General features: G+C 45.7%; 1 pseudogene; it reads right to left on the bottom strand.

Annotated features, from left to right (window-relative positions):
• Nucleotides 1-309: 309 nt before the first annotated feature.
• Nucleotides 310-3,614, bottom strand: LOC148882552 (uncharacterized; annotated as a pseudogene).
• Nucleotides 3,615-8,739: the final 5,125 nt, after the last annotated feature.

Genomic DNA, 8,739 nt, shown 5'->3' with positions numbered 1-8,739 from the left:
ATTGCCACAGAAAGCTATAAAATGCTGTCCCTATTCCCTTACATGGTGCCTACTCAGCTCACCGCCGTTCTACACCATTTGGAACTTTTCCCCTGGCAAACTACTCCTAGTATCTCATTATAATAATTAATACCATAAAGGAGCAGTCGTGTAGTAGCGGGGGGGTTAATTTTAACCCTTTCATGCACCTTGTAACCTGGTAAAATGATCTCCTGTATTAACCTAGCTGTCTCCCTAAAAGGGCAGACATCCCACACCGACTAGCACCGCCTTCAAAAAAAATCACAATAATAATCGCCTTACTGTTAGTTAACAATACATCTGATGATGCACAAACTTGGACACATCATCAGTGTTGATTCCTAGGATCACTGGGTGTTTCGGGTCTTTCAACAGACACCCTCCTCCAGGCGACCCGACTGGGGGTTTGCAAGGCCCCGGCCTGTGTCCAAGTGGCATGCTACTGCTCCACTGCCCCCACGGCTCTCCCCTCCTGAACCAGAGCCATCTGGTGGCTCTTTCTGCTGCCTCCACGTTGTTGCCTATGGCTCTTCTTCGGTTTGCACCTGTTATGTCCAGTGTGCCATAGGCTTTGCTCAGGGAGTGGCTGGCAAATCCCCGACTGCCCACCTCCACCGGCATACACCTCAACCTCCACCCGTTCCTCCGACATTCCTCCACCAACTGCTGGTACTTCTCCCTCTTCCTTTCCTGAGCCTCCTCCATCCTCTCCTCCCAGGGAACCGTCAGCTCCAGCAAGAAGAGTTGCTTTGTGGCCTCAGAGACTAAGATGATGTCAGGTCTCAACCTGGTCTGGGTGATGTGTGCTGGAAACTTCAGTTGCCTTTCCAGGTCAACTGTCATCACCCAGTCTCGGGCCGTGGAGAGCAAACCAGTAGAGCAGTTGTTTGCTGTATTCAACCTTTGTCCTTCTTTGACAAAGTGAATGGTCTTCGCAGTGGCTTGGGTGTAACGGCTTGCCGCAATCCTCTTGCTGATTGCTTCAGCGATGGATTTGAGGACCTGCTCGTGCCTCCGCCGATACCGACCCTCGCCCAGGGCCTTGGGGCAGTTGCTCAGGATGTGTTCCAGAGTCCCAATCTTGGAACACAGGGGCATGCTGGTGTTTCTGTGGTGCCCCAAGTGCACAGATTAGATGGGCTTGGAAGGACATCGTACACCCCCTGAATCAAGAACTTGATCCTCTGTGAGTTCCATGACCAGATGTCCTTCCAGGTGACGCGGCGCTCCATCGCCTGCTCCCACTTCATCCAGGCACCCTGCTGCCGCATGGCCACTGCTCTGCTGGTTCGCTCTTCCTCGACTGCAGCTCGGACCTCCTCCTGCACCAGCCTCTGCCTCTCCCTCGCGCTGGCAGAGACATAGCGGGTCGCTGTTCGGCTCCCCAATCCAGCTCTACCTTGCGCCACTGCTCCAACAATGGTCCTGTGCCTCAGTCGAGTTTCTGCACGCTCAACTGCCCTCCATTTCCTCCCTGTCCTCACAACGATCCCTGCCCCGGACACTTTGGCATCTCTAGATCCAGAGTACTGCAGATGTTCCCGTTTCCGTGCTACGATGAATTCCTCCCTGACTGAGCTGAAGGGGAGCCTGAGCTTGTTGGTTTTCCCGTACAGCCCAATGCTACTTAGGCTGGGGGCAGTCCCAGCCATCTGCGCAGATAGCTGCTCACTCTTTGCTCAAAACCTTCCACCACAGTCATGGGGACCTCGTAGATTAACAGCGGCCAGAGGATTCTTGGGAGGATCCCATGCTGGTAGACCCAGGCCTTGAATCTTCCCGGGAGCCCAGACTTGTCCACTGTTTTTAACCAGCCCTCCAGTTCAGTGCTGGTTGCTTTGATGGACTCACTGTCACCCAGGCTGCAGTTGAAGACCTTGCCAAGGCTCTTCACTGGCTTCTCAGACACTGAGGGGATCTGGTGTTGTCCCACCCTGAAACGAAACTTGTCTGTGACTTTCCCCTTCTTTAGAACCAAGGACCTGGACTTTGCGGGTTTGAAGCTCATGCGTGCCCACGGCATGATACACTCCAACCCTTGGAGGATCCACCTGGCTCCTGGTACAGCTGTTGTTGTCACTGTGAGGTCGTCCATAAAGGCTCTGATGGGAGGTTGCTTTACTCCAGACTTGCTAAGAGGGCCCCTGCATTCTGGTTCAGCCGCCTTGACCAGCATGCCCATAGCCAGTGCGAATAGGATGACTGAGATGGTGCACCCAGTGATTATGCCTACTTCCAGCTGGTGCCAGTCAGATGTCAGCTGGCTAGTGGAGACTCTCAAGCTGAACTTGCTGTAATAATCCGGGATGAGGTCTTTGACCTTCTGGGGTACATGATACTTCACCAGTGCAACCTCCACCAGTTTGTGGGGTATGGAGCCATAGGCATTGGTGAGGTCCAGCCATAATACTGCCAGGTCACCTCTACTTTCTCTTGCCTCTCTGATGAGCTGGGTTACCACGCCTGTGTGCTCCAGGCAACCAGGAACGCCCGGTACTCCTCCCTTCTGCACTGACGTGTCGATGTACTTGTTGCTCAAGAGGAAGTTGGAGAGTCTTCTGGCTACAATGCTGAAGAAGATCTTGCTCTCCACACTCAGCAGGGAGATGACACGAAACTGGTCGATGTTCTCAGACCTCTCGTCTTATATATATATATATATATATATATACTCCCTCCGCATACCTCCATGGCTGGGGGATCTTTCCTCTCCTCCAGATCACCTTCAGGGCCCTCCAAAGCCGATGTAAGAGCTTTGGGCAGTTTTTATATACCTTGTACGGTACTCCGCTTGGGCCTGGTGCTGAGCTCGACCTTGCTCTCCGCGCCACTTCCACCACTTCACTTAGGCAAGGCTCCTTGAGGTTGAAGTCTGATGTAGGCTCTGGTGGTGTTGTCAGTGCATCGCATGGACCTAGCGGTTGTTCTCTGCTAGGGTCGCTGTACGTGGCCTTGAGGTGGTTGTTGATGGCCTCCTTAGAGCAGGTAAGGTGACTAGCCCTCTTCTGACCAAGAAGCTGCCTGGTCAACTTGAAGGGATTGGCCAGAAAAGCTGTTCTCTTTCTGGCTCTCTCTTTCCGCCTTCTCCTGTGGAACTCTGCCCTCCTCGATGTCAGGAGTTGTTTCCTGAGGATTGCTCTCAGGTCCGCTAGGCCAGCTCTCTCAACTTCCCCTGCGATCTTATACTGCCTCTTCAACAGCTTCAACTCTCCCCTCAGGCTCTGGATTTTCCTTGCTCTGCGGCATGGAGCATAGGCCGTTGGCGTGGGCTTTGGTGCCTCTGTTCCAAATCGCTCAGCCGCGATGTTCACTATGAGGGTGGTCATAGTTCTCAGCCGCTGGTCCACATCCCCCTTGGATGTCGCTTCCAGAACCTTGTCCACGTCCTCATCAAACTGCTTCCAATCAGTTCTCTTCGAGGATTGAGGCCACTGGATCCTTAATTGGCCGAAGGCGCACCGCCAGGTGGTACTGTTGAAGCTTGCTGGCTTTGAAGGCTTTGTGGGTTGTTGGGAGGTGATGCAGTCTCTTGGGGGCTTGGGGTGGCATGCGAACTGTTGGCAGCGGGTGTTGATGACACTAGGAGGCTTCATAAAATACTTTCGGATTAAAATAATCACTTGCTCGTTAACTTTTACTAAGTCCATCACTCAGTCGATAACAAATTAACTCATTCACTGCCATTTACAAATTTATTCAGGAATTGAAAATATGACATGGAAAGCCATTCCCAAATTACTGTAGCTTGGGTTTTTTTTTTTCATTCTTGGGTGCCGATAAAGCGCTGGTCAGACCTCTGGCAATGTATTGGCAATGTACTGGCAGTATTTCCCTTTTTTTCCATTTTCGTGCTTTGTTCCAGCTTCAGCTGTTTTTAAAGCACAATATAAATTAATCTATTGTATTTTGTACAGGTGCCCCCATTTCAAGGTCATATAACTCTAGACCTATATAACTTAGGAATTAACTATTTTTTTCTGATGAAAGAAGAGAGCCTAAGGTTTTGCATGCTGCATTGAATGTTTATGTAGTCCTAAAACTGAATATTCTGTGGGTTCTGGAATTTGAGTGAAAAATGACAAAAACCCTGGCACTGGAGTGGACACACGCATTTTTACTATTTGCTATCTATAGCTGGCGAGCTATCTAGCTGGTTAGCTATCTAGCTGGCTATCTAGCTAGCTATGATATTAGCTACAAGCTATCTAGCTAACTCGCTAGCTAACTAGCTAGCTAGCTTTCTATTCATTTGAGTTATTCCTTGTTGAGTGAACGCTGGCGCGTGCGCTGCCGCTGCTCACCCACAGAAAAACTTATCCTGTGACTGTAAAGTGACCTTGAGAGCTTTGAAAGCTGCTTATAAATGAAATGTATTATTATTATTATTATGAAAGCAATGCCTTTTGTCATCAACATCCAAGAACCCGTAACTAAGAAATAGAAAAAAAGAGTTTTTGTCAGCACAAGTGCCTATCTCGTCTCCTTCAAGTCTTCATCGTTAACAACTTACCCCTCAAAGGTTGGCGAACACTTGTGCTAGCTTAGCAGTTATCCTAGCGCCAACGTGGCTGATCAACAGTGACATCCGGACCCGATTCAATTAGGCCTTTGGTGGAAATCGCTTCCTGTGTGTTTGAAGATAACAACCTTCCAATTGAAACGGGAGCTTCTGTCGACAGGCTAGTGTGTTTCTTCACAACTTTATGAAGAAGAAGAAGAAGAAGCGATGCCTCGGCCATATTCTCGGCCTCGTCTGACAGGAATGCGTCCCATATCTTGCATCTGGCAGAGCGACGACCCCATTTGCTTTCTGCTATGTAGTCTGTTGCTGTCAGCCAGTGGAAAACTTCAAGGAAAGAAGGTACAAAACCGAGATCATCCAAAAGCTGTAGAAGCGCAAGATCAACTCCATGTACACCGAACCACCCTCATTTGCGGTGTGGTGTCTACAAATATTGGACGCTCGTTGGTTGAGCAAAGGCGTCACTGCTGCGTCATCATAGCGATTAAAAAAGCAAAACAAAAAACTAGCATGCTAATATTAGCATATGGTGTTTCCTGAACTCTCTCCCAATACCATGAAGTCCCTGATCCACTGCTGAAAAGACTGCTTTGATCCTCCCCTCTTTCATCTAATAATAATAATACATTTCATTTATAAGCGCCTTTCAAAACACTCAAGGTCACTTTACAGTCACAGGATAAGTTTTTCTTTGTGGGTGAGCAGCGGCAGCCACACGCTCCAGCCTTCACTCAACCCGGAAGTCGCTCAAATCGACAGAAAGCTAGCTATTTAGCTAATAGATAGCCAGCTAGCCATCCAGATAGCTAATAGCTAAAAGATAGCGAGCTAGATAGCTAATAGATAGCCAATAGATAGCCAGCTAGATAGCTAATAGTCAGCTAATAGAGAGCCAGCCAGCCAAATAGCTAGATAGCCAGCCAGCTAGACAGCAGTAGATAGCTGATAGCTAGTTCGCTAGGCAGTTTGATACCTAGAACTGCTTCATGTCACAAAGAGGGTACAGCAAGTGCTGAAGAATGAATGACTCTGTGTCTTTGTGTTGTCATATTATTTGTTAATTACAGTAAAGTCTTGTTATATCGATATTCAAGGGAGTCCGAAAAAATATCGATATAACCGGGACTATCGATATATCCGACCCTGTTTGCATGTAATTTTCCCCGCGCGTGCATAGAAGTAGTATCGATATAACCGGGACTATCGATATATCCGATATCGATATAACGAGACTTTACTGTAGTTTTTGTATTTTGTTTCTCTATTTCTTTTTTTTTCCTTTCCTCTTCCTTTCATAACTTTGCTGCTGTGCTACTTGTGGGCAGAGTGAACGCTGGCGCGAATGGCTGCCGCTGCTTACCCGCACAAAAAAAGTTCTTATCCTGTGACTGTAAAGTGTCCTTGAGAGTTTTGAAAGGCACTTAGAAGTTAAATGTATTATTATTATTATTATTATTATTATTATTATTATTATTATTATTATTATTATTATTATTAAGAACACATTTTAGCTTCTTTTTAGAAGTGTTTTCTGATGACAGTCTGACCCCTAGAACAGACCATTTGTATTCTGATTAGTTTTCTTCATGGCAAATGGGAAAAACAACAAAACATTGAGCAGGATGTGGAGTTGAACTGGTCTGCGGGCTCTGCGAAATGCGACATGACCCTCACCATGCAGCCAGCAGTTTCTCCGTAAGGAGCCAAGCACAATACAGTCGATTTGTCCCTAGCACGAGACGAGTGACTGCTGTTCTCGATTGCATCGGAGCGCTCGCAGTCACAGAATTCTAGCACGCAGGAGGGAATGAATCGCAACTACGCAGAGGCCGCTGCAAGTCTCAGCAATTTATCATGCATGGTTTGTTTTTTGTGTGTGTGTCTTTTCTGTACACTAGCCAACAACGTCACCGATAGCGAACGCACGACATCCGTTTAGCCATTTTTCATTCCTCTTGAGATGCGATTGTCAAGGTTTCAGTTTTTTCCCCCCACTCCATATAATAATAATACATTTAATTACAGTCACAGGACAAGTTTTTCTGTGGGTGAGCAGTGGCAGTCCACCCACTCATAGAAAGCTAACTAGCCAGCTAATAATAATAATAATAATACATTTCATTTATAAGCACCTTTCAAAGCTCTCAAGATCACTTTACAGTCACAGGATGAGTTTTTCTGCGGGTGAGTAGCGACAGACACACACACGCCAGCGTTCACTCAACCCGCAAGTAACTCAAATAGATGGAAATCTAGCAAGCTAGCTAATAGATAGCCAGCTATCTATCCAGCCAGCCAGCAAAATAGCCATATAGCAAGCTATCTAGATAGCCGGCCAGCCAGCTAGACAGCTAATAGATAACAGATAGCTAGCTAGCGAGGTAGCCAGCTAATCTAATCTGATCGAATTTTAATGTAAATGATACCTCTCTGGAATAACTGTGAAACAACGTGCTAAGTATCAAGCAGACAATGGTTCAGGTGAGTAAATAGCTATAGATAGCTAATAGCTCACTTGCTAGCCAACCAGATATCTAATAGATATCTCGCTAGATAGCTAGCGAGCCAGCTACATAGCTAATGGATAGCAAATAAAGTGCTCGCTCGGTAGCCCGCTAGACAGCTCGCCAGATAGCCAGCCAGATAACTTATTGGATAGCATGCGCTGTGTGCATATGTTTGTTTTTGTTTTTTTCTTTCCGATGCGTTCAGATTTATTTGACAACGTTACACTTGCAGACCCTTTTGTAAATCTTTTATGTTTAAACCTTTCAAAGTGTCGAGCTAATCATTGTATCAAGTTACAGGGTGCATGAAAGGGTTAAGAACTATCACAATGAATATGACTTGACTTGTTGTACTAAGTTCATCCTGTCTACTTGATATCTAATTTAAAGCAGTTTCTTTACTTACAGACAGTGTTACTTAGTGTCTGTAAGTAAAGAATCTGCTTTAAAATAAAATATGACTTGACTTGCCAGCGAAAACTATGGCGGTTCTGAGCCCTCATTTTACATTAAAGCGTCCATTTTACCCGTTTCCAGTTTTGTGTTGACTAAAGCACTGGATATCCCTTCATTTTCTTTTCTTCAAAACATCCATATGTATACATAAAATATCCCATTGGGATACAACATATGTTGTGTCTCTTTTCAAGTATGTTTATATCATCTCAGAAACCGTTGTTGCTGATGTCACCTATGACAGTGATACCTCAGTTTACTAACTTCATTGGTTCACAGAAAGTGTGCGGAAGGCGAAAAGTATGAGAATAATCCGTTTCCAGGTCCCCATAAAACACCATTTCCTACTAAATAAGCCTTAAAACTACGTCAAATGTACCTTGGTTTGGTTTCAAGACAGAGTGTGTAAGGCGAAAAGTGTGTATCCCAAAAAATAATTTCTCATAGGAAACCATTAAAATGAGAATAATCCATTCCCAGCTACCCATAAAACATCATGTTCTGCTTTCTAATTTTCTAAGCTTTAACACTACAAAAAATACCTTATTTTATGTACAATAAATGTGATATGGTATTATAATTAAAGAAATAAACTGTACAGTATAATAAAGTGGTTTTATTTACCTTTGTGGTGGTTGTTGATGGCTTGATGGAATGGCGTGGCCGCTTTCATCAGCATTAAACACTTAATGAGGAACGTAACCTTCTTCTTTCACCATCTTGAGGAATGATCCCTTGGAGGTGCTTTCTCTGTAATAATTGTATCTTGTTCCTCATCAATTGTGTTCTGTTTAGCTGGGCTGATAGCGTTTTGCATCAAGTGTACAGATGGCTTGTGTGGGTTGTTTATGGAGCCTGATTGAGGGAATATTTTAACCTTGCAGTCTACACTCTGCCTTTGAACTATCAAAGGTAAAACTCTCTCCTTGTTGTCTGCCTGTCTCTTTAATGTTTAAACCACCCCCATTCACTGCTGCGTTCTTGACCAATCACGGGGCTTTAACCGAAGACTGGGGGCGGGGAATAGAGGACCAAAACAGTCGGGCTCGTTTGCGAACGACACATCACTCATTGAGGCAGCTCCGTGTCCGAAAAAAGTTTGTTTGCCAAGGTAAAATGTTCAGAAATGTAACGTTCGTAAACTGAAATGTTCATAAGCCAAGGGGTTCGTAAACCAAGGTATCACTGTACTTGTTTAGGAAAGCGACGCAATAACTATTGAGCCTTGTGGAT

Source organism: Hippocampus bargibanti, linkage group LG20 (genome assembly GCF_051943395.1).
Source record: "Hippocampus bargibanti isolate YZ-2025 linkage group LG20, ASM5194339v1, whole genome shotgun sequence".
Classification (NCBI taxonomy): Eukaryota; Metazoa; Chordata; class Actinopteri; order Syngnathiformes; family Syngnathidae; genus Hippocampus; species Hippocampus bargibanti.
This window is presented reverse-complemented; position numbering and strand designations above follow the sequence as displayed.